The 24,642-nt window shown below is 35.3% G+C and overlaps 1 protein-coding gene across 6 annotated transcripts in view; it reads left to right on the forward strand.

Moving 5' to 3' along the window:
* GALNTL6 (polypeptide N-acetylgalactosaminyltransferase like 6) overlaps positions 1-24,642 on the forward strand; it is a 539,467-nt gene that overhangs the window by 329,457 nt on the left and 185,368 nt on the right. The gene's annotated exons all lie outside the window — the stretch shown is intronic.

The following is a 24,642-nucleotide window of genomic DNA, read 5'->3' on the forward strand; positions in this document are numbered from 1 at the left end:
GTGTATATTCTCAATGAGATATTATAGACACTCTCTTCTTTGGCACCATCTTCTAACATAAAATCTGTTTCACTAGCCAGATCTGCTCCAAAGCTAGTATGTTAATAGTTGTTAGTAAAACTCTCAAGGGCACCATGTTTATATTTTTCATGAGACATAGCCAAAATATTGCAGTAGAGAATCTAAGTTAATTTATATTTCCTTAATTGTTTGTTCTCTAGAGAAGAGGGGAAGGGATGGTCAGAAAGATAGAGCAAAAATTACTTTCCACAATTTTTCTCCCAGTTTTCAGACTAATATACAGAATAATTTTAACAGAACCCTATCAAATTGAGAGAAGTTTGCTTTTTGGATGAAGACTGGTCTCTGACGTAGAGGTGGATTCCAGTTTTCTCTTTTGCTTTTGGATTTGCAGGCTAGTCTCCTTATCCACACTTCCAAAGAGCACATATTTGTCTACTTCTTCCCTTGATCTTCCTAAACAAGATTTGTGTTAGAGAAAGACCTTCCATAAATTATTCTCTTACTTTGATTTCCCATTAATATGGATTTTCAAGTTAAGTTCAAAACAAATGATTCCTTTGTGTGAGGTAGGAGAATGGAACAGAAGAGCAAACAACCTCAAAGTGGGCTGATGCCTGAGGAATCTGCATGAATTTTTGTCTAGTTTCTCATAAAAGAAAAGTATCATCACTTTGCTCCCTCTGGTATTTGCATTTATCACTTTTTGTTATTGTGTTATATGAACCGTAGATCATATTTCCTCTGAGGAAAGCATCTTGGAGTTTTCTCGTTTTGGAAAATTAAAAGGACAGATATCTCTCCGTCATGCTCTCTATTTTTATCTCCCTTTGGTTTTTGTTGGTTTGGTTTTTTTTTTTTGGGTTGGATTTTTTTTTTAAAGCAAAAAAGAAAAAAAAAACCCAAGCAAACAAAAACCCAACAAAACCAAACCACATAAACACATACACACAAAAAAATCAGATCTCCACAATATATTGGAGTTTGTTGCCTATGTAAATTTAGTAAAAACTAGTTTGAGTTACAGCAAATGTAAAACAAATTCAAAGATAAGCCTGTAGATTTAAGAACTGTGTGAAAAATCATTAAATAGGATGAGATGGCATTATATAGGGAAAAAACAGAAAATAATTCCATTATGAAGTTATCATGTGAACCAGCTCGGATAAATTTGATCTTGCAGAAGTTAGGATGAAAATATTGTTGAGATTCAGAATTATTGTTATGTTACTCAAGTTTCCATATGCCCTATCTGTACCAAATCTTCCTTTGCTATTTTGTATTGCTTGCTTTTAAAAGGCCTTAGTTTTTTACACTTATGATGCCCTCCTGGATGTGCTTTACAAATGTGGTGTCGTCAGTTTGGTTTGCCGTCACTGCGAGGTTGGACAAAGGCGGGCAAAAGCCACTCTTTAATTTGCAGCCTATTTTTATACTGTTTTTGAAGTCTTTGTGTTTAATTCTAATTGGTTAGTAACTTTCTTGCCACTCAGTTCATTGGTTAGAAGGTGCTTGTGTGTTAACATGCTAAGGCTTTCTCTTTACACAGATGTTTGTTTTTTCTTCAAGAATTCTCACAGGTGAAATCTTCTTCACATGTGCGAACTGTCATTTTACAGGAATAGGTTGTTGTGCTAACTGATTCTTACTGCTACAAGATTCCATTCTCATGGGAACTTATCAGGCTATCCTATCCAGAACAGCAAGGCCTGAACCATGTTTTGCAAGGCCTTTCTATTGTAAGGTTTCACCTATATGCAACAGTTTGCTACTGAAGGAAAAATGGAGTGACATCACAAGGTTAACTAATGATTTGGCCCACAGAGAAGGATTCATTTATTCCTAAATCATAGTGACTCAGTTGACTGGAGATGATAAACACATGTAAGCTACAGAATTATTCATGCATGTTTCTGGAGCAACTATACCAGTTTAAAAGTATTGATTACAGATAATTACAGAATTACTTTTAGGAATGCTAATACAGTTGTTTTTATGTTGCAGCACTTCACAAATTCAGTTGTGTCTGATGTTTGCTGTCAGGGAATTGAAATTTTTTTATGTGTCTTGAAATAACATGAGAAATATTTTCCAAGAGTTTTTGAAGTGTATTTGAGAAGTAGAAGATATGACTTGAACTCTGATTGTAGAAGTTTTTGTTTGGGTATGGTTTGCATGTGGACATACATGTATGCACACATGATGCATGCATGGAATTTAATGGCATTATTCAGTCTAGAATATGAGACATATTCTAGACTGAATAATGCCATTAAATTCCAACCATCTTTATAAGAATTAAGTTGGTATCTTGCTTAGTGATTTCATTTAAACATTTAAAGTTATTTTCACTTGAAGAAGTGTCTCATTTTGGTTAACAGATTGCTAATCATTCTGACTGAAGTCATCTTGCAGTCATAATCCTTTTGTGGAACTGTTTGGTTTGAAGTCCCCTGGAGCTACCTGTACTTGAGAGTTATGTTCATGCTTTCACGTCTATGTCTACCCTTTAATTGTGCATTTGATAACTGAAAACCATCACAGAAATGAGCAGCTGAAAACAATCTCAAAGTGTCCAATTTGCACAGTTTAGGGAACTTAGGATTTCATAGTTAGACAAAAGTAGTACTGACAAAGAGAAGAAAGGAGGAAATTAGGTTCTTCATTTTCAGTTTGTGTTGCAGCTGCAATGAAATGAGTTCTCCAAGGAAATCTGATATTTGTAAGCAGAATTCAAGTAGAGACTAGAAACTCTCACTTTTCGGTAGTGGCACTTTCAAGTTGTTATGGTATTATCCCTGTAGCAGAAAGGTATTGTGTTAGCACTACCATAAGGGTAGACCTTGAGTCAGCAAAGGGGCCTAGAACTTTTTGGGTGAGTTGTTGGCTCACCCTTTAGGAAGTAAAATTGGAAGTTACATACTAGTGAAAGGGAACAATAAGCATAAAAAAAATTTAGAGCTACCAATGAGACATTCTGTGCATGATTTTCACAAAAGCTTTTAAAATCATACAGCTAGAGTTGTGACATGTAAATGTGTTGCTTTTCTGAATCATTAATAAAAGTTATGTAATTATGTCCACAGGTCATATATATCAGATTCTTTATGTCTGAGAGGAGAAAAAAGGCAGTGGTCAAACCATCATTCTCTCTTGGAATATATGAATTGCAATTGAAATTGTGGTTTACATGTAGGAAAATATCAACTAGAAGGTGCTGTTTTGCTTTTTTTAATTGAATGATAATTTGTTATAGGATTTGTGTCAAGGATTTGTTACTGATATGACAAACAGGACAGTGGGTTTCAAGTGTTAGAAAGATGATACTCTTTAGTTGCAATTCTATATTGTAAAATATCTGATGCACTTTTGCTGTTACAGTGTTTTCAATGCTGGGTCTAGAGCATAAATCCTAAAACATATCTAAACTTCATTAAGAAACTGTCTGAATCATATCAAATCTATTTTGAGCGTGCTTTTCATGTAGTTCCTAGTAAGTTGGCTTACTGATTAATTTTTTTTTTTAATTTGTGTGATTTCCCTTTATAAAAGTTTCTTAAACTATAATTTTGGGAAAACTATAAGCTTGCACCATTGCAGATTTGAAGCTTACTATTTTTGAATTTGAATATTTCAATGAACCCATTACCAAAAAGAAATTTCTTGTCTAAGTTAATTGGCCCATTGTTATTGGAAAGTCATGCATTTGGAGTCTTGATTAGTTCACAAATACTGCATGAACATACTGAGGGAAATAACAGATCAGTAGCAAACTTTTGGAACATTTTTGATTTTAGTTTGGTGGTATATGTAAAAATAATAAATGGTATCTCTAGCCATGCAAATGTTCTGCATTTCTTACTTACAGAGAGATTGCTGTCAAATGTTCTAAAATTCAGTGGCCAATCTTTTAAAGTGTAGTAGTTGTCCTCTAGTATCTTCAGTCATTCAGTATAGCCTTTAAGTGTGACTTTATACCACTATGTATTATTTTTTCATCACACAACACCAGAATCAGATCATGGGCAAAAAACTTTCTCTGGAAAACATCAATTCAACAGGAATCCAATAGAGTACTAGCTAAATGTTTGTGTTAAAGAAACTAGTATGGTACAAGCTGCTGAAATGGAAATCAGTTTTCTGTTTTTCTTTTGTTGGTAGTGATGTTGGTCTAAGAGGTCCCAGTACTGGTTTGCATTTGCACACCCTTTTTGTGGTGTGCTTGTAATACCTGTCTCTAACACAGTGCACCTCAAACTACTGGTGAGAGGTACTTCCCTGGGGGGAACAGCATTACCTGAATAATACAGATTGAATCTGGAGGCACAATCACAGTTTTTCTGGGATTGCTAAATATCAGCAGCAGGAGAAAGAACAGAAGCCTCATTCTCTTAGTTCTTGAAACTTAAAAAAAAGTCCCATCCAGTTTTACAAATTACTTTGTTTTGAATCCTCTCATGGCAAATTACTGGCTTGAAAATCTTGATATCTCATTCTACAGCACAGGTGAGCTCTTCATACAAATAATAGACCTTCCATTGTCCTTTTCTTTCTTCTGATACAGTATCATGTAACAAGAAAAGTAAAATTTCTCATTTAATGTTTTACCATTGGTGAACATAATTTAATATTTTCTTTAGTGTTAGAATTAAGTTGGCCTTTATATCCAGGTAAACTCAAATGCTTCATCATTTTAATATATTAGGCAAGATGTTTTACTATTTGGCCAGTCCTACTCAGTGCCTGTGATCATGAAGCTGTGTTCATTGGAGCTTTAGGAAATTCCCATTTAAAAGCCTCAGGAAAAAAAATTCTGCAGACAGACTTGTTTTGACAAGCAGTTGCTGTAAACATGCAAAGTTTCAATTCTTTGCAGCATCCAATTTGTGTGCAAGTCAGCTGGAGACAGATAAATTTTTGTGTCTAGAACAGGAGATAAACAGTACTGGATGTCAGTATCACATGTTTCCAAGACTCACCACAGATTGCATTACATCTTTGGAAATATTATTCCTTTTTTTTTTCTTACCTGTACAGTAGGATAGTATTTACTTTTGAAGCCCTTGGAGGGAAAGTGAGCAGTAGGCAGAAAATTCTCAAGGCATTTGAATTCATGTTCTTTCCTTGTAGGTCACTCTAACAAGTATTCCTTTACCTGTCTGCAAAATCTGGTTTCACACTTTGAAGGTTAATTTAGCTCACGGCAGAATTACAATGGCAGATAACTTCAATGTGACAACATATGAATGTTCTCATCTGAGAAACCCTGCCCTTGACTCTCACATTTCTAAAGCTACATGATAGTTTATTGGTGAATACTTAGAGCCATCTGTGAAGATGGCATGTAGCCCATTTCTAATAGGTGCCAAATAAACATATTCTTAGATGGTAATCCTGTGCAATACTGCAAATGCTATCTTAGCTACAGAAAGGTCATGCATTGTGACAGCTTTGCCAAGCATCTCTTTACACTTTGTGATACTTGTTGACACTAATAGGCCAGAAAAGGATGATATTTCTGAACAGTGAAACTAGGCACCTGTGCCTGCCCACAAGGAAAATGTAATTGTAGGAGTGACCTTGAACTACAGAATTAGTCAGAAAACTACCATACAAAACTTCAGTAGCAATTCTGTATTATTAGTCTAATTCCAGAGTGCATTAGGAAATTAAAGAGCAGGGCACAGATTTCAAAGACATTGATAACTGGAAATGAAAACAGTGCTTCCTCCCACAAACTGTCATTGTTGGATTTTGTTGTTGCCGTTGGATAAAAGGGGATATTACAGATTTGCTGTTTGTCATGATGCTTAGTCATCTGTATTACAGCCAGCCTAATTAGTCTCTTAATTCAGCACAGAAAAGTTGTAAGCTTTGGAAAATATCTAATTGATAAAGTGAAAATTTCTTCTCTGGTTTTGTTATCACTTTTTTTTCCTATAAATGCCTGTCTCCTTGCAGCATGTCTCAAAGAATTACTTAGTGTCATCTGCTGTAATTTTCACTGCATTTCAGTGCAGAAACTTACTAACAAGGTATATTTAAAACATTGAATTGTCATCACATGACAGAAGCCTCTGAAGTAGTTTTCATCTTGTTGATATGTATTTTTTAAAAAATAGGAAAAACCCCACCCTAGATGGGGTTAGTATTTGGAAATTGTGCTTCCATGAAGAAATAACATATGCCCAAGCATATCTATACTATACTTTTGAGCATATTTTGTCATTTCAGAACTCATCAGAAAGTTTTTCACTCATTAGAAATTAATTGCCTCTTTATAGCCTTAATAAAAATTCATGCAAGTTTTTACCCAGGAATTATTTTAGGCAGAGTTAAGAGTCCCATTTGAATGGATAGATTCTCTGTGCAGAAGCAACATCATCAGTGTTACATTAGAGTTCCACTTCCTTACTTTTTCTTTTTTTTTCTCTATTGTATAAGAATATGAGATTTTATAAATAATTCTCTTGTGATCTTAGTACTCCCCACTGCATATGCACATTTTGCCATGTCTGAATTACCAGAAAAAACGGTTAATTTTTCTAATTTGGTTATCCTACAGAGAATTATCTAACTCACTAAATGAGGGGACTGGTAGAATAATTCAACTTGTGCAACTTACTTATAAATCTGAGTGAAAGATAAATTCGTTTTTATATTGGACAGAAAAAAATTTATTATCTCTTCCACATTGATTGAGTTTTGAGTAGTGAAAATTTACAGTATAAAAATGAATGAACTGTTTCATTTTTTATGAGTTTTTCCACCTTGACTATACTGATGATCCCAAGTTGTCTTGTCATAGCTGGGAGGTATTTGTACGGGTTTTGCAGGATCTGCTCTTATTTTTCAGCAGAGGACATGATTATGGTGCAATATAAACAGTACTGCTAGGTGACATAAACTGCAGGGGCATAATCTGTACCATCTGTGGAATATCAGCAGCAATAGCAGAACATCTCTGCATTGGTATTCAGTTAAGGTATTGTCTTCAGTATTTAGGACTCAGTTGTTTTATTTACCCTCGGTACAAGAACAGTTGATGTTACTCGAATACAGCAAGTAGAATTGGTGCAAATCTGCTTTAGAGAAGGCCTAGTACAGAACTGGTAGTTGCTGATGAAACACAAGCATAAAAGAAGCCTTAATGTGGGGTTTTTGTGGACTGCTTCTTGCAGCAGCATTTGATGTTTAAGGAGGGTGGTCCCTGCAAACAGCACAAATTTGAATTGAAGCAACTCTGGGCAGTTGGGACTTCTGCCACTGACCTGCTGAGTGTGTTTTGGCAGCAATATTGGTAGCAATATTTTACCTCTTCAGCAGCCATTATTTTGGATGAAATTGTGTGTTAATGGGCAGGGACTGTTTGCACAGTTCCTGGTATATCACTGCTACCTGATTAGCTTCACCTTTTATGTTCCTATAATGGACCCTTCCTTACCCCTGCGTCCACCAAAAAATTTTTTGTAAGTCTAACTGATTTTTTTTTTCTGTTGTTACTTTTATTTCTCTCCAGTGTTGGTATCACATTTTTCAAGGATTTAAGTTAAAAGAATTAATTTTATGAAAAGTGTTTCTGTTCTTTTTAATACTGATTTTATATTTAGGTTGGAAATTGACTTTTGTTTTTAAATGTATAACTAAAGTTTTAATAGTATGTGGTATGAGCAATAATAAATAGTAAATATTTGAGCACCTAAATGTTACTAAATATGTAGTGAATGAAAAATGATGAAAACTGATATTTAAACTTGGGGTTTTGTTTTTTATTTTCTTTAGAGTGTTGTTTGGTATGTTGTCCATATATGTGGCTTTATCCACATTCTATTTAGTAGAGTCTTCAATCTAGTAGTGTTAAAAAACATTTGTCCTTTTCAAAAAGGACTAGTCATTCATAGGATTGATAGAGACTTTGAGAACCTCTAAGGATATGATCAGAATTAAAGCCAAATTTCACTTAATGTTGCTTCTTTTTGTCTTCACTCTCATTAGTTTCATCCCCATTCCATCATGGTTGGCATCTCTGAACAATAATTTTTTTTTTCAGTGTCTAACACATTTATTTTCCCTCAAGGAGACACTACATTTAAAATTAATTAGTTTCCTCACAAATGTACAAGCCAATAAAGTTGCATTATTATTATTAAAATCATGAGAATTACATCAGTCTTACAGATCTGGGAATTCATCACATGCAAATTTCGTTGGGATACAGATCATCTGCACTTCAGGCTCTGATAAGATGATTTGCTAGGACAGGGATAGTCTCCAAAAAAAAAGAAGGTCATGTTTAAAGAAACAAAAAGTGAGATGTTAATTGGTGCCAGTCTGCAGAGCTCTTTTGCTGTTTGGGCTCTCCTTTTCTTCAATTGCTTTTCTTTCATGGTTCCAGCTTTAATTTTGCTTATTTTGGAAGTGCATTTAAGTAACTTGCCCATGTACATGGGCTGGTAATAACAGGAGGGTAAGTGCCTGATCCAGTAGGGAATAACTTAGCTACAAGTTGAATATCTGAAGGAGGAAATGCACCAACAGGAAGCAAGCAGCAATTTAGCAGAAATTTCTGTGTGTCAAATGCATTTATTTTCCAAACTTCTATTTTTCACAAATATGGTTTTTTAGGAAATTCAGGACTGTGTGTGGAAAAATGTCACCCAGTATATATGTCCTCCTATATCATTAATGTATGTCAGCACATGTATAGCATTGCAATATTTAGACCTTAAAAATGAGTTTAAGGATATGTGTTTTCTATATGAATGTTGACTTCTGTAGGCTATTATCCTGTGCATGGGATTAAGCTATTTTATTTTCTACTTTATTCCTGGTATAATTCCTGGTATAAATATTTCTGAAGCTGAGATCAGTTCACAGTTCATGTTGCTACACTTTAGTAGAGTTTTAGCTAGGAATCATCACCATTCTGGCTGAGAGTGTCAAGATACAGCTTTCAGTTTAAAAACCTGTAAATTATAGTTGAATAAATTAGTAACTCATAGGTGAAGCTACTCTTGTATGTGCAACTGTGTTCACAGTGATTCTCAATGACTGCTATTCAAAATGATACGGTGTGTATGGCTCCATATGGTTGTGCTCTGCCTCTGATAACATTATCTATTTTTGGTGATGGAAAATGGAATAGAGCATGTGCCTGTTGAATCTAGTGACAGTTAAAAGCTGTGAAGGAACTAAACAGGATTGGTTGCACAACTTCAGTTTCAAAACATCTTGACTATTTGGAGAAATGACCTGGGGAAAAAATGAATTTGCAGCAAGGTGGTTCACAAAGGACAGATGCATTCCTCTTTCTTTTAATAAAAATATTCAGCATGATCAGTATAGGATAAGGAATTCTTGCTTATATGTAAGCCTCAAAAAATGTATGTGTTCCCTCTATGTACATGTGTAGACATGTAGTGAACATGTGAGACATAGCGTGAAACTAAAGCAATGAGTCAAAACCAAAAAAGGTTAGTACAAAACCAGATGTAAATTGCTTTTACCTCCACTCAGTTCTAACTTGTAAAAATTGAGAAAAAATAGAACACACTCCTCTGTACACTGCCAAACATGTTAGAAAACCTCCACTTGCGTGTTGGATTTCTTTTTCTTTTTGAAGGGAAACCATCTGGAGGATCTTTTATATCACTGATTTTCTATCATAAATGACACTTGTAAAATTATACAACTTTAGCTACTTTTATATATCTATATAAATTGACTTTCATTGTTTAAGCTGTAATTGCCAGATAGTTATAGCATGTAATTTATTAGGTGTATTTAAACAGTTTTATGTTTGTTCTAAATTCTTTAAAAGAGAGGTGACTGAATGTTGTGGGCATTTTCCCTGTGTTTTGATTGAATCCTCTGAAGTACTTAATTTCTGTCTCACTTTCAATGGCAAGCTTCCCTGGCAGTTCAGTAGCATCTCTTTTGGACAGCAGAGCTGGCCAGACAACCCTCATAATTGTCGCAGTCATGTGTGCCAAAAAACCTACTCATGTTATAACTATTTACCATGGAGGTGGATAATTTAGTGCTATCAGTACATAGCTATGCTAAATTAATGTGAAAGAAAAATCAAATACTCAAAGTTTAATTTTTTTACTGTATTTATATAAACATATACGTACTTTCCTTTCATGAAATGAATGTCGGAGATTTATTCTTCTTTTTATTTCATTTTTTAAAGTTTTAGTCTTAATTTTTAATTTAATTGACCAATAAGCAACAGCAAGATGATTTAACGGGAGTACCAAGGCCATAACTGTTATTATAGAGCTGTAATCATAGATGATGATGGACTTGTACTTCAGCCTCACAGGGTTATTCTTCCGCAGCAACACTTTAAGGAAGGGATTTCAAAAGCAGCAAGAATTAATTTTTTTTTTTTTTGCTAAGAATATATGCAAAATCTTATCAATTAATTTTGGTATTTGTTTTAGTTGTTCAAGACACATAGCTTTTAAATTACATCTTGCATTTCAGGGTGATATCTCCTGGTTTCTGCCAGGACAGGATTAAATTTTTTTGCAGTAGCTGGGAAAAGTATGGCTGAGGCTGATGTTATTCTACACCACCTCATGCCATGGTCTCTCTCTTCTGGGGAAAAGGGGTTCCCAGTCGGTGTTTGCCTATTGTGAGGGCTTTCTGTGGAAATAATTTCTTTGTCCTATACCATTTGTTATTGATGTTGTTTATAAAACTGCTTTCTTACATCATTGCTCTTTCCAGTAAATTGTTCTTATCTGAACCCATGATCCTCACCTTTAGAGTCTCCAATTTTCAAATCCATCCTGCCCAGCAGGACAGGGAAGCAAGAGAGCAGTATGTGGTTTGGAGAGTCTTAGTGGGGGAACTGAATTAGGGAGTGCCACTCCTAAACCATCACGTGTTTGCATAGAATTCTCCTTTAGAACAACTGTTCTACTACTCCTTATTCTAACTGAATTCTTGTCATTTCCTATGTTTTTTTTAATGTACTGAAATATAATTTGGTGATTTTCTGTTTCAAATGTACTGATATAAGCATATCTTGATGATAAGTAGGTATCGCAAAGTCCAAGCTTGGCTGCCAGTGGTTAAATGTACTTGCACATCCTCACATGAATATATGAGGTGAATATATTTAGCACCCATTATTTAATCAACATTATTTATTTTTAAATTATTAGAGAATATCAGTTGAATCTGGTAGAAGCTGGTTTCTAAGCAAACCAAAGGAGGAACAGGTTTTTTTATAGAACACAAGTCATGCAGCTGTATAATGTAGTGAACAATTATGTGTTTGGCATGGTGTAAATGGCTTCAAGGTAAGACTGGAAAATTCATTCAAACTACCTTTAACAAAAATTGTTAGACCCAAAGAGCACTGAGAGGAGCATTGTGTATGTTTGCCCTACTTTTTCCATATTTTTCGCTCAACATCTCTTTATGGCTTTTGAAAACAAGATAGCTAAGTCAAGGTGTTGATTAATTCTGTACACATTGCACCATGAGCCATAGCTGAGTTTGCTTTTTGAGAGTAACTTGTTGCCATCTTCCTTGCTCCCTAGATTTATTCAGTCTAAAGTATTTTTAAAATGCTCTTTGCACCAAAAATGCCTTTTTGGTCAAATTTCAGTATTTAATTTTTATATGAATGGAAGTTCTGTATTAAAAGGAAGTTGATTAGAGGATCCAAGGTTATTGTAACATCTCTTAGGCATGTGAAAAAAAGTGCAAATAAATTACACAATATATCTCACTTGTAGGGTATAGTAGATATCTGAATTTTACTTGAACAAACTTTCAGTGGAGTCCAGAAGATTATTCCTGACTCTCTAGTAAAGCATAAGTTAACAAAGGTCAAAACCTTTAAATAGACCAATTAAAAGTAACTAAAATAAAATTTGTTTAGCTATAGAATGGCAGATACACCTTTAAGTCCACCAGAAGATTAATATGTAAAATATTGGTTTAACTGTAAAATAATGTGTTTGTGCACATATATTTTGCTTTTTCTTGTCTGTGAGATTTCAATAGTCTGCATTTTCATAATTCTTATGATTTACACTGTGATTATAGTTGTAAAGTGTGCTCAGGCTTAATGAGTACAATGAACCTTATGGAATAACTGATGCAGCTATTAGGAAGAGAAAGTACCCTTCTGAGTAATACAAATCTGGGGTAATTTGGATAACAATTTTAATCCTCCCTGTGCTGCTGGGGGAATAAGACATTGTTCTGGAAGTGATGGTGAAAGGAAGCATTTGATCATTTTATACCATTTTAAAAGTCGGGGTAATATTTTCTGGAATATGAACCAAGTAAGAAATGGATCAAATTTTAAGAGCTCCTTTGATAATTTAAAAAGAGATTTGACATCAAAATCAAGTGTATTGAATTTCAGTGCAGAAGGCTTTCTTCTTGGAATAGCCGCTTGGTGCCAAAACAAGCTTCAACAGGGTCCCAACAAAAAATTTGAAGAGAGCTGCTTCAGGCAAACATTTCATGCTGGATTACCTAAACATATAGTTTAGGATCTGACAGCTTGGAGAAACACTGGATTTAGAGTCAGTTATGTAGACAACTTATCAAAAGATAGAAGGTACACTGCCTTACTTCATATCTTCACATATTCAAGTATTACAACTTGAATTTTATTGAAACAGTTGTTCCATTTTGTTACTGACATTTTACTAAACAAGGGAGTTGGAAAACCAGCTTGAGAACTTTTTGTTTTAATTGATAACATGAGTGAAACTTTTCATAAAATTGGCTTCTTTACATAAAACATTTAATTTCATAGGAAGGACAATACTCCTTTTTACCGTTCTAGTAACAAAAGAAAACTCCAAAGCGTAATTTCAAAGGGCAGGCTGAAGTGCTTGGGATTTAGTGGTCTGATTTACTTTCTATATGCTTAGTTCAGTGTGTTGGATTTCTATGATATAAATTTATAAAATCTGAGGTGTACATTTGGATTTCTGACCTGGCTGCTTGAGGGAGGCCTGTCAATAAACTATGCATCACTGTTATAATGAGTTGATATCACTGAAATTACTAAATTTTGCTAATTTCCTCCTTCCCCTGTTTGCACATGACTTGTATGATATAAGTTCTTTCTTCTGCCCAGCTCATTCCCAAGGATCTGCAAAGGGAGTAATCTGTCAGTAACCCTAGAATTAAGTGTTCAGTCTGGACTGAAATTTGAGGCCAAATGAACACTTTTGAGATCAGCATCTATGTTTATCACATTCCAAAGAGCACAAATAATTTTGTAATTGTGGAGTAAATTATAGTATAAAATTTGTTTCCAAATGGGACTTGAACCAAATGGGATATGGAGAGATTATATATTCCCATACTTCTCTGTTAATAGGCTATTTACTCTTTTTTTAGCAGCAGTGTTAAAAAATGTCAGGATACTCTGTGTTATGCTGACCCTCTCTGAACTTTAGTGTAGACAATAGCCAGTCTACTCTGAGTTTGTTAACAAACTCTACACTGTCTGAGTTTGTTATTTGAAGTACTTAGGTGCAGTATAGCAAATTAAGGTCTCTGCAGAATCTGTTCTCACCAGCAGTGGTATGGAAAGATTGTCTCCACATTTTTTACCATTTCAGATAATATTCTGTCATGTCAAGTCAAGTAGTCATTATGGGGTTTTTTTATTTTACTAATTTGTTTCTTCCTCTTTCTCTTTTTTTACTTTTTTTTTTGTATAAATGTAATGATTTCTCTAAAATTTTGTTTGTTGAACATGGTGAGCTGTTCTTCATTAGGGTTTTCAAATTTTGTAAGTGGTTTTGGTCAATGCCAACAAATTCACTTACAATTTAAACATCTATTCCCCCAAATTTAAACATGAATTGAAAACATGATGTGGAACTCAGAGTGATTATACTACTTAAGTGCTTTCTTTGCACTTGTATTGAATGCTTCTGGACTGTTGCCACAGGTTTAAGCCTTCTTAAAATAAGACTATTCAAATCTCACTTGAACAGTTATGTGAATTGTAATTATATCAGTAACTATTGAAAAAGTCATTTATAAAACATCCTAGTCAGAAATTTTGCTAATGCTAATGAAAACTAATTAGTTTCCAGACTTAAAAATTGAAGTCAAATTGAGTCCTTGAATTAGTCAAAATAATTGTTAACTTGCACAGTGAGTTCTTGCTTTTGACAAGTTCACCTTAAATAAGTATCTTCATTGATAGACAAAGGATAGTGATTTCTAGTTATTTGTTATGAACATTATTTTGACATGTTTGTTGAACATCAGTGGATTAAATCTTATTGAATTTTGATTGCCTAGCAGATTTGTAGTGAATTGCATAGCATGAGTCATTGGCTTATATTTACAGCTGTAACATACTACTTAAAATTCAGCCTCTTCATAAACAATTTCACTTAATGATTCTGTTTGGCATGTGAGTCAGCAATGAACTGCAAAAACTTGCCTATTGCCTTTCATAAGCATGCTTTTATAGAACAAGAAAATAAAAATGTGAGCTTTTTCTCTATTTGGGTGAAGGGTAAAATCTAATTTTATTATGACTGACTTAGACTATTAAATAAAGAATATATCATATTGGGAAAATGGCAAGGCCAGGTAAGCAAGAATTTAATTTGGGGTTTTTTATCTCTTTACACTGTGTGACTAAACTTAATGAAGAAAAGCTCTCCCTTTGTTTGATATTGACTTTTGATCCATGTATATAATAGCCTGCTCCCAGCAATAACTTACCAGCAGCCTTTCAGTTAGTACAAAGTTTCAGGGCCTCATTGACATTTGACCAAATCTGCTGTGTAAGTGTTGCTAGTAAATCTTCCAGTGGGTAAATTAGGTCCATCAGGCAAACTTACATTCTAGGAACTTTGCAGAGAGTCCCTGTTTGTGCACAAATGGTAGAACAACTGAGGCATCAAATGGAAAAATGAAGGGAGTCAACAGCTGTAGTAGCAGACCTGGAGTGAGACCACTGTGCATCACACAGATTTGTGTAGGAGGAGCTAACGTCCTGCTTTGGTGGCCAAAGTGCCTTGGCAGCTTGATCTGCCTGCCTTTGCCCTTAGTTTCAGGCAGATCTCCCCCAGCAGTTAGAGTCAATGGTAAAAAGTAGAAGTATTATGCCCTGATGTTGTAGGGTCTCCCTTACTAAGCTCTCCATTTAAAAAAACTCGTTGTAAAGAGCTGAGTTTCACCAGGAAGCATTCTGGTCAGCATGGTATTGATTCTGAGTTCTAGTTCATGTGCCTTCTTTCTGGCATGAATAAGGAATTTTTCTGTACATTTCAGGTCTCACAAATTCATCTTCTATTCAGGTATGTATTCTGATTTTTCAGCTGTAGAACAAGTAGTAGCAGCAGGCTGCTTTTATTGACCTTGAAAAACAGTCTCCTCGTGTTTTGCTGTATCTGTAAATGTTCTTTAAAAAATTCCTCATCTTTATTATTTTGACGTTAGTGGCCCCTGGAAAAAAGAAGCAACCTCATTTTTGGAATAACCACTTCTTTCCTTTGTAATGTGTTAAGGAAACTTCCTTGTCTGGCCATCCAGGATCCACTCTGTCAGTCACTCATACCACCTGAGATGGGACCAAGGTCCCTCTGCAGATACACACCCCACACTCGCAGTGCTTTCGTACCTAGTGCTTTTGCTGAGCTTTAGTAAATCTTTAAAGAGCTTTTCCTATTGCAGATTTAGCAATATGGTTTAGAAAGAAACAAATGACTGTACAACATCCAAGTATTTCCTGGGAGGAAGGAAGCAGTGGCTTCATCTCTTAAGCATTTTCTGTGGCACTTGCACTTGTCTTTCTAATGTGCTTCAGCAGCTTCTTTGAGAGTCAACACACATGGAGTGAGTGGCTGGAAAGCAGAGGGAGGCATTATTGTGCTTCTCAGGATGGTGATGCCCTCAAGGTTGTTTCTGCTAATTGCTGCAACTAAGAGTCAGAATGGGGCTTAGTTGCCTCACACTTCTATAGTAGAAAAAGGCTTTGGCTCTGTTAGCATTGTCTTCTCTAGGTCTGGGCTGGAGAATATCAAAAATAGCAGGGCACGAGTAGAGTTAAAAGCTTGGATTTCTTCTGCATTCTAGGGTCTTTTGAATGACACACAGCTCAGAAGAGAAAGTGACAGAAGTACTGGCTTGTGAGGAGCTGGGGGAAAAGGGGACAAAAGAGCGTTCCATAGAGAGAAGGGTATAATAGTTCATTTCTTAGAGCAAATCTGTAAAGGTGAGCATTTGCTTGACCCTTTGCCATGTCAGTCAACCATATAATGACTTTTAGAAGTCTGGTGGCTGGGAAGCCTCAACTATTGCTGCTGTTTCACTGTTGGTAACAAATTGCAACCAGAAGCTGCTAAGTTGTCTCTCTAAATGCTTTGAGTAGGAGATCTATGTGACAGCCTTTGGCTGCCTCATACAAAGAAAGCTTCCAGCCCTGGATAGCTTAGAAGTTTGGTAGTTCCTACAGAGAGCAAGTTTAAAGTTAAAATTAAAAAATAATAATCTTGGGTTTCATTTTCAGCCTATGCCAAACTTTGCAATACACACAAGTAAGTCTTGGCATATGTCTGTTTGGATTAGTTGATTATTTATATGAATTGATACTCTTATGTTTCATTCTACACACTGGTAGTTTTGCACTCCATGGGCAAATGGAGAAAGATTAAAATATGAATACTTGTGCTCTTCTCAAACAGTGGGGGCTTCTTTATTTTTGATAAAAGCCATTAAAAAAGGCATTTGTGTAGCCAGTATTTAATATAGTATGTGTTGGGCTTCTTTATTCCTTCCATGCTAGGAGGTTCTTCAGTGATTTAGTGAAAACTTCCTCAAGTATGCTGTGCCCTAATTCATTACTTGTTAGTTCCCTGCTGAGTGTAGGTGTTTATAGCATTACCTTTACATGCTAGCTGAGCATTGTATTTACCAGATTCTCTTTAATTGGCTTGGGGAGCCAGATTCTGGACTAAAACTCTGATGTACCTTTGTTTCGACATGCCACCATCGGAGTTCTTGTTTTTGGCTCTGTGCATATCTGTTAACAGCTAACCGGGCCGTTTGAATCAAATTTCCTGAATGCTAGATTCTGGCAATTCTTTCTTTCACGGTCCTTTGGGAGTAAAGAAGAAAATTTGTTTTCTTACAGGGTCTGTGTTTCCAGTTTTTCACATATAATCTAGTAAATAGAGCTCAGTTTAATATACTTACTCAGTCTAACCCTTCTGAGAGAGTGTTTCATGTCAAATAGAATTAGAGATGCATCAGACTCTTAATTTGAGGCCTCGGTTTGGCACAGAAATTACCCTTTCATCCTTTCACGTGTGAAATTGAAGGTTCCCTGCTGGCTTAACACAGTCCTTAACAGCTGAGCACTTGGCCACAGTGGAAGGCTGTGAGTAGCTTTTCACAAATACTTCCCCCCCTTCGTGTATTAATCTTGGGGGACTATGAGCAAGGCAGCCCCACAGCATGTGCCAGTTGCTGAGTCCTTCTGGCACTTAAAGAAAAAGTTGAGCTACACATTTCAGTAGATCTTTTTCCTTTGTAATGATTATTTTTAGCAGAGGTAGGCATTCAGAGGTCTGAGTATTTCCACATACATCTGTTTGATAAAGATTTTTAAATGAGAAAGTAAGTAATTAATTATTGTAGCTATATGTGAGTACCATGTGAGTCTCCAGTTTTCAATGATAGCTGCAACACTCCACATGTGGAAGTCTGTTTTGTGCTGTGTTATTTGCATCAGTGTGTAAGATCAATAGGTATAATTGCTTAATACTCTGATTATATATTTAACAAATCAGAAAATGTTTTATTTATTCATGGTAAAAAAAAATCAGACTCAGAATATTTGGGATTGGAAGGGACCTCTGGAGATCATCTGGTCCAGACCTCTGCTAAAGCAGGTTTGTCTAGAACATATTGCCTAGGATCTCTGGGCAGCCTGCTCCAGTGCTCTGTCACTCTCAAAGTAAAGAAGTTTTCCTGATATTGAGACAGAACTTCCTATGTTTCCTTCTGTGCCCATTGCCCATTATCCTGTTTCTGGGTGCCACTGAAAATGTCTGGCCCATTCTCTTCACACCTGCTCTTAAGATACATTTATGCACTGGTAAGATCTCCTCTCCAGGCAAACAGGACCAGCTCTGTCAGCTTTTCCTCATAAGAGAGATTCACCAGCCTCCTAATAATATCTGTAGCCCTCCTTTATAAGAATGGAAAGTTTTTCCAGTGTACCTGTTCCTTCTGTGAATTTTTTTTTTGTGATGGCTGCCCATCCTTTTCTCAGTTCAGTCAGGTTTGGGTTTTTTTTCATGTATGACCTAAATTAAAATCCTGACTACTGCTGGGAAGGGTCAGTCTCAGAAGAAAACAATGTGTGCCAGCTCTGGTAGTACTATAGCAAAGACATTCCTTCACAGCATTGCATCAACTAAATATTTTTCCTCATATTTTTGTACTCTCATTGACACATTCTTCCTTATAGCCTGTGATGTTCTATTTGAAACTTTTTTGTGCATAACTATTTTACTTTTAGGTAGAAATTATCTGTACTTTCTTCATCTTGTTCTTCCTTTTAAATTTGGTGGTGGTGTGGCTAGAAAGTCAAAGACTAGTCTATCTCAGATTGTCTATATTCAAGTAATAGTCTAAGAGGCTTTAGAAAATGTAAGCAACAATATTACACAGCAGTATGCAGTGATCATAGTTGTGAGAGCATCTCTTTTTCTAAAACTACTCTCATTATAAAATACATTTGTGTCGTTCATGCAAGTATGTAAAGTAGTAAAGTACAATTAAGTCAAAGGTTAATTCAAAGGTAAGATTTGTAAGCTTTTAATTGAGAGGAAGCCCTGGCTAAATTGAGTGCTTTAATAAGTTTGTACACCTTTGGGGGAAAAATTTTTTCTGTAGCACTGTTCAGCGAGGTGGGAAGAATTCACCAATTATAGGCTTGGCTCAATAGTAAAGAAACAAAGGTTGATTCAAGTTTTAATAACTCTTTAAAGAAATGGGAAACTACATGCAGTTGTTAGAACACCATAACATTTTTGTGAGGTATTGAGGTTTTTTTAGCAGAAGACAAATATTAAAAGAGCTTCAAAACATAAAACAGAAGAATGAATTGCTGCCATCCTTCATCTTTGGGATTAACAATGTAATGAGCCTCAGGATGAAATCTAAAATATCGTGTTGTTTTAACTGTATTAAGATACACCATTAAAGAATATGTTCTACTAAAACTAATAAATATAAGAGGTGATTTTATGAAGTCAGTGGTTGTATACAAAATATATTTTAGACTAAGCAATTAATTGCAAGAATAAAACTCTATGCAGGTCAATTTCTTGAGCCCTGGAGATCATATTGTAACTGTATAATTTTTTCATTATTAAAATTTAAAAAGCCCCCATTACTTGATCTGGGTCAGTGCATGCTCAGCATGTGAAGTGCTGAATGAACAGAATTCTAAGATATCTGAATATCTCAGGTATTGATATCTGAATGGCCAGAATTCTAACCATTACTGACATCTACTAACATATAAAGGCTGTTATTGATTGCATTGTCCTTTCTTGAGACTGTGTTGAAGCATGGATTGTATTCTAAAAGGCTGACAGATGAATTCTCAAGAGGGTATTTCAATGCAATTTTTATTCAATTTGAAAAATTTTTCTTCCTTTTGCTTGGTGTAAGCAGTTGCCCATCTTTAAGCCTTGTTACAGGCTTAAAACATATAGTATCTCCTGCAGATTAAAATTTCTTAGCCCATCTTCATGTGCAGCCCATTTTAATGAATCTTCAGGTGATTTTACTGTATGAAGGTGTTGAATGTCACAAGTTTGTGTGACCCCCGCCCATATAGGCAGGAGAGGGGAGTAAATGAGAGGTTGTTCTATTTGTACATGTATCCAGTCTAGTTTTTCATTTTCAGATTAACTATAGCACCCCAATATGAGCGTGAGTTCCATTCCAAACTGAAGGAATCTTTTAGGGTTTGGAATTTGGGTTTTGGTTGTTAGTTGGGTTTTTGTGTTTGTTGGGTTTTTTGCTAATCTGAAGTATATTTAATATTAGGTCGTATACAAATTAATGCCTCGTTTCCTTACACTTGTTTGGATGTTTAAGTCCTCGTTGGTATAAGTTTATGTGATATAAATTTTGGTGTTATTAGTTTTTGTGCCATTTCATTCAGTCTTCAATGCAACTTTTCTAAGAGGAGGTTAGAAACTGTAGACTTTTATTAGCTAAAAAAAAAAAAATGTCTTTATAAAGTGCATAAAAAGTATATGAGAAAAAATTGAGGACTTATTTTTATTTAAAATCTGTGAAATCCTTACAGTTTGCTTAGTGCTTGAGATTTTTAGTCTTATTCTAGCCAAAGCCTTCTATTGATACATTTCCAGGAGCAATTTCCAGTGGAGTCATGGTACTATTCATGTGCCTGAAATTACATCTGTGCTTTCTGGGAGGATTTCTGGGTCAATGAAATGATCAAAGGTAGAAGCAATTGCTTCATTATTATTTCTTTTTCTCCTTTTTCCCTCTGTTCACTAGAACCTAGTGTAAATCATTTTACTGAACTGATAATGGAGACAGAGATGACAAAAAGTCATTGAGACACATTGGGAAGAAGCTTATAGTGCAAGATAAATAGTTGTCAGTGTCCATCAAGTTCTGCTTCTAGAGAAATTAATGTCTTTGAAAACCTTTTTCTGAAAAGATCAGACTACTGAGTGCATAATGGTTAGTAAAAAAGAAAATCTAAGTTACATATCTTCTAATTCTAAAATAAAAGCACTACTTTGTTTAAAATGCAGATAATCAGGTATCCATGGTATTATTTCAGTGTTTCTTTAAATCGTGACACTGTACAAACGTTCTCTATGAGGGAGGAAGGAGAGGAGATCTGCTACCTGCACTTTTTTGTCTATTGATATATTTTTGCTTTTATTGTTGATTTTATTTTTCACTGTGATGACAAAGTGGTGAAATCATGAGTCTTAGTGACTGCAAGGAGTGTCACAAAAACTTGTCACAGTACCACATCTGACTCAAAACTTGATCTGTTTTGGAACGAGATAGGAGTGTGACTCCAGTCTGGTGTTTAGGGTATGTATTTATTCTTTTTTTAAATATAGTAACTGAAAGACTGTTGAAGACTTAAGTGTTAAAAGCTTTGTACATTTATGTAAATATCCCAGGCTTCACTTAAAATTGTGTGTCTGTTTTTGAAGCAGGCTTCTTCTTGTATTAGGCTATATTTTAATTTTTTGATGTGTATGAGATAAACATTTTTCTTATGTAGTATAACTATAATGGAAAAGAATAAAGCTTCCAGTAATGGTTAAAAAAGGACTTTGTTAAGAAAGTCCCTCAGCTCCTTTTTTTTTTTCTTTTTTTGTGAAAATACAGATCCATTCACTGGAGTCATCAGTTCTTTTTTTTTATTTCTCTGTAAGAGACTAAGAAGGCAGAATGATGTTTGAAGTAACGAGTTTTCACTTTTTACTTTTATATGCGCTTTTTTTTTGCTGCTCATGTTGAATAGTCTGGACAATGGAATTTATAACAATAGGCTCAAATTACTAAATTATTAGCTAGCCAGCCTTCTTACTTTGGATTTCTTCTATTCAAAGCTGGCAGAATTTTTCAAATCTACTTCTCTGGTTTTTGTGCTTTCATAAAGATACACTTTCCATTAACACAAAGTAGTTTTTGTAAAAGTAATTTGGAAGCTGTTTCCCTCCCCCCGCCAAAAAAAAAACCAACTTAAAATGTAATGACATTTCTGTCTCAATAGCTTTTGAATGTACTGATTTGTTTCTGTATATTAAATGTGAGTATGTTGCATTTAATTTTTTTGGGGAGGTTCACTGGCATTCATTTATGTTTTTTAATTCTTAAATATTGCAGTAAGTCTCACTGAAAAGAATCTGGCAGACATCCAGAGACACTTTGAGTAAATTTAGTCTTCTAATTAAGTGCAGCCTTCTTAGCCCCTTTATTGTCCTTGGAAAGCATGTTTTCTTCCTTAATGCAACAAAATCATTAAACTGTGCTGCAAACGAGAATAGGAGATCCGAGAAACCAGGCAATAAGCATTCAGATTTCGAATGGCATTTGGTTTTTTTTCCTTTCCATTAAACGTTCTATTTTTTAACGTCTGTGTGTGTGCTAAACAACTGGAAACTATTCTCACTTGACAGGATGAAGAGAGTTCACTGATTTCATGTACAGATATCTCAGTTTTGCACAGTGAGCATTCATCTGTTATTAGTTGCATGTGTAATCTTAGGGACCAAAACAAAAGTTTAGTTAGCGTGGAAATGCTGGTAGGACCAGGAACACATTGTCACTACACGTGACAATGCTTCCAAAGCTGGAATAGAAATATTATCTTATTGGACTAATAGCCAATACCTGTAAAATTTTTACTTACTAGGTCTCATCTGGCATGCTGAGGGGTGAGAGGCAGTTCACTGCTCAAAGTCCTCTTCAGTGAAAAATGTATAGAAGAGTAATTGATGGACTGAAGTGAACAAAAACTGCTTTGCAATTTTTAACACAGTTTGCAGAACAAATGATACTACTGGTAAACATTTTTGGCTCAAACTTAATTGTGTAGGAGGCTAAAAACTGTGAAAGACCCTTCTTTCATCATTTATGTGAAAGTAGCCAGAAGAAATGACACCATCAGTATCTCTAGACTAATGGAACTGGCTGAATAGTAGGCTGTTCTTCTTCCTTTATTGGGTGAGTTGATGTTTGGGGTACTGAACATTATGGTGCCTCTTGTCAGTTTTACTGCTTGTGGTTCCTTGTGGAAAAATAAATCAGTAAATATTTTGTATTCAACAGTCACAAAACTTGGAAGAATGAATTGAAGGAGTAGATACCTCTTCTCAATAAATGCTCTTGTTTTATATTTTTCCTTCTACTTCTCTTTCCAAATTTATTTGCTTCCTATTATTTGGGTTTGGGATTTTTTTTTTTTTATTTGGTTGGTGTGGCTTTTTGGGTTTTTTTGTTAATCACTGTGGTTCAATTTCTTTTTTTTTTATTTTTAAGACAGGGTTAATGATTTAGCCTGTGTCCCACAGAAAAGCAGAAGAGTAGAAATGCTCTTTCAGTTTCTCATGTTTTAATAATTTGTGCTGTTCGTATAATGTAATCAATGTAATTTAAAGTCAGTCAAATGAGTTCTTTGGTTTTAACTCCAGTAAGTTTTGAATTAAATAAGGAGAAAATAACTGTTAAAGCATTTATATAAACTTGTATGTGATTTCTATAGCTTTTAAACTATCAGGTGATAATAATGCTAGTACCTCAAATGGTCACCATTAAAATATATTCTTTCTTGATGCTTTGAGTTAGTTACCTCTGAAATATGTAGGTGTTGGGGTGCAGGCTGGCAGAATTTGTTCAGCTGGTACCAGGCTAGAGATTTGAATCCCTAGGAGTATGCTGGTTGCTCAGCCACTTTTTCAGACACCTTTGTCATAAACATGTCTGTTCAGAACTTTGCATCATCATAGTCATAGCCAGCTTCTTGATTTTTCAGCTTTGATTTCCGTTGCGCCTGGTAAGCCTGATTTAGATGGGAGTGAAAATTATTGGGTCAGCATTGTCTTAAAAGTTAGGCATTTTAACAGTATTGTCAAGCAGAAGATAACCTCAGTGAATTATCTTGATTCCTAGTGAACAGCTATAGAGTGCTAATTAAATTCTGCATAGTGCGTAGGCTTGTAAAGGGATTTGTGATTCAGGAATCCTGGTGGGTCTGGTCAGACCAACAGGCCAAATGTTCCCTGATACATCTGTCACACTAGATAAAGCCTGCAGTGGTTTTGTTTCTGTATTTGGTCCTTCAGCACGTTCATAGTCTGCCATCAGGAGGTGAGTTGCTTTGCCCACTGCAGTGCAGTGCACATTCCTGAGGTTCTGTTGGATGAACTAGATGGTGGACTAATGGACTAAAACAGTGACATTTCAACAGGGAAACGGGGAATTTTGCATGTGTGCTGAAAATTTCTGCTACTTTGTTGATTTAATCTCTTATATCCGTTCAAAGAGAAGGTGAGGAATTCCTTTCACATGTGTACTGTCATTTCACTCAGTTTAAACAGCAGAATTTGGGTGTTCTTTCTGTGTGTTTGCAGTAATTGGGGGCATAGTCAATGCAGGGTGAGCATGCTTTGATTTGTTCAGTTTTTCAACTCTGGTCCTCTAGAATTACATGACATAATAGCTGTGTGGAAGAGAAAGATGTAAAAATAATGCAGAGGAAATCTTTTTCTGCTTTGTGATTTCACTAGCTTACAGAAGACTCAGTCTTTGTGAATTGAAATGTCCATGCTTGTGCAGTCTATGACAGGAACTCAGGAGAGAAAATTAGCTTAAAAATGAGCACAGCAACATGTCTGCAATTTCCCTACATCTAACTTTCTCCTCCTCTGTTGATATTACTCCTGATGTGCAAAACCTGATGAAAGTATGTACAGTTCAGATGAGGGAGAGCAGAATGGTGGAAGGTGGAATTTATTTCCAATTGTAGATAGTCATCGATCTGCAAATTCACATTTTTATAAGGACATGTTTATCCACAATGCACAA

The sequence above is a fragment of the Agelaius phoeniceus genome, chromosome 4 (genome assembly GCF_051311805.1).
Source record: "Agelaius phoeniceus isolate bAgePho1 chromosome 4, bAgePho1.hap1, whole genome shotgun sequence".
In the NCBI taxonomy this organism is placed as follows: domain Eukaryota; kingdom Metazoa; phylum Chordata; class Aves; order Passeriformes; family Icteridae; genus Agelaius; species Agelaius phoeniceus.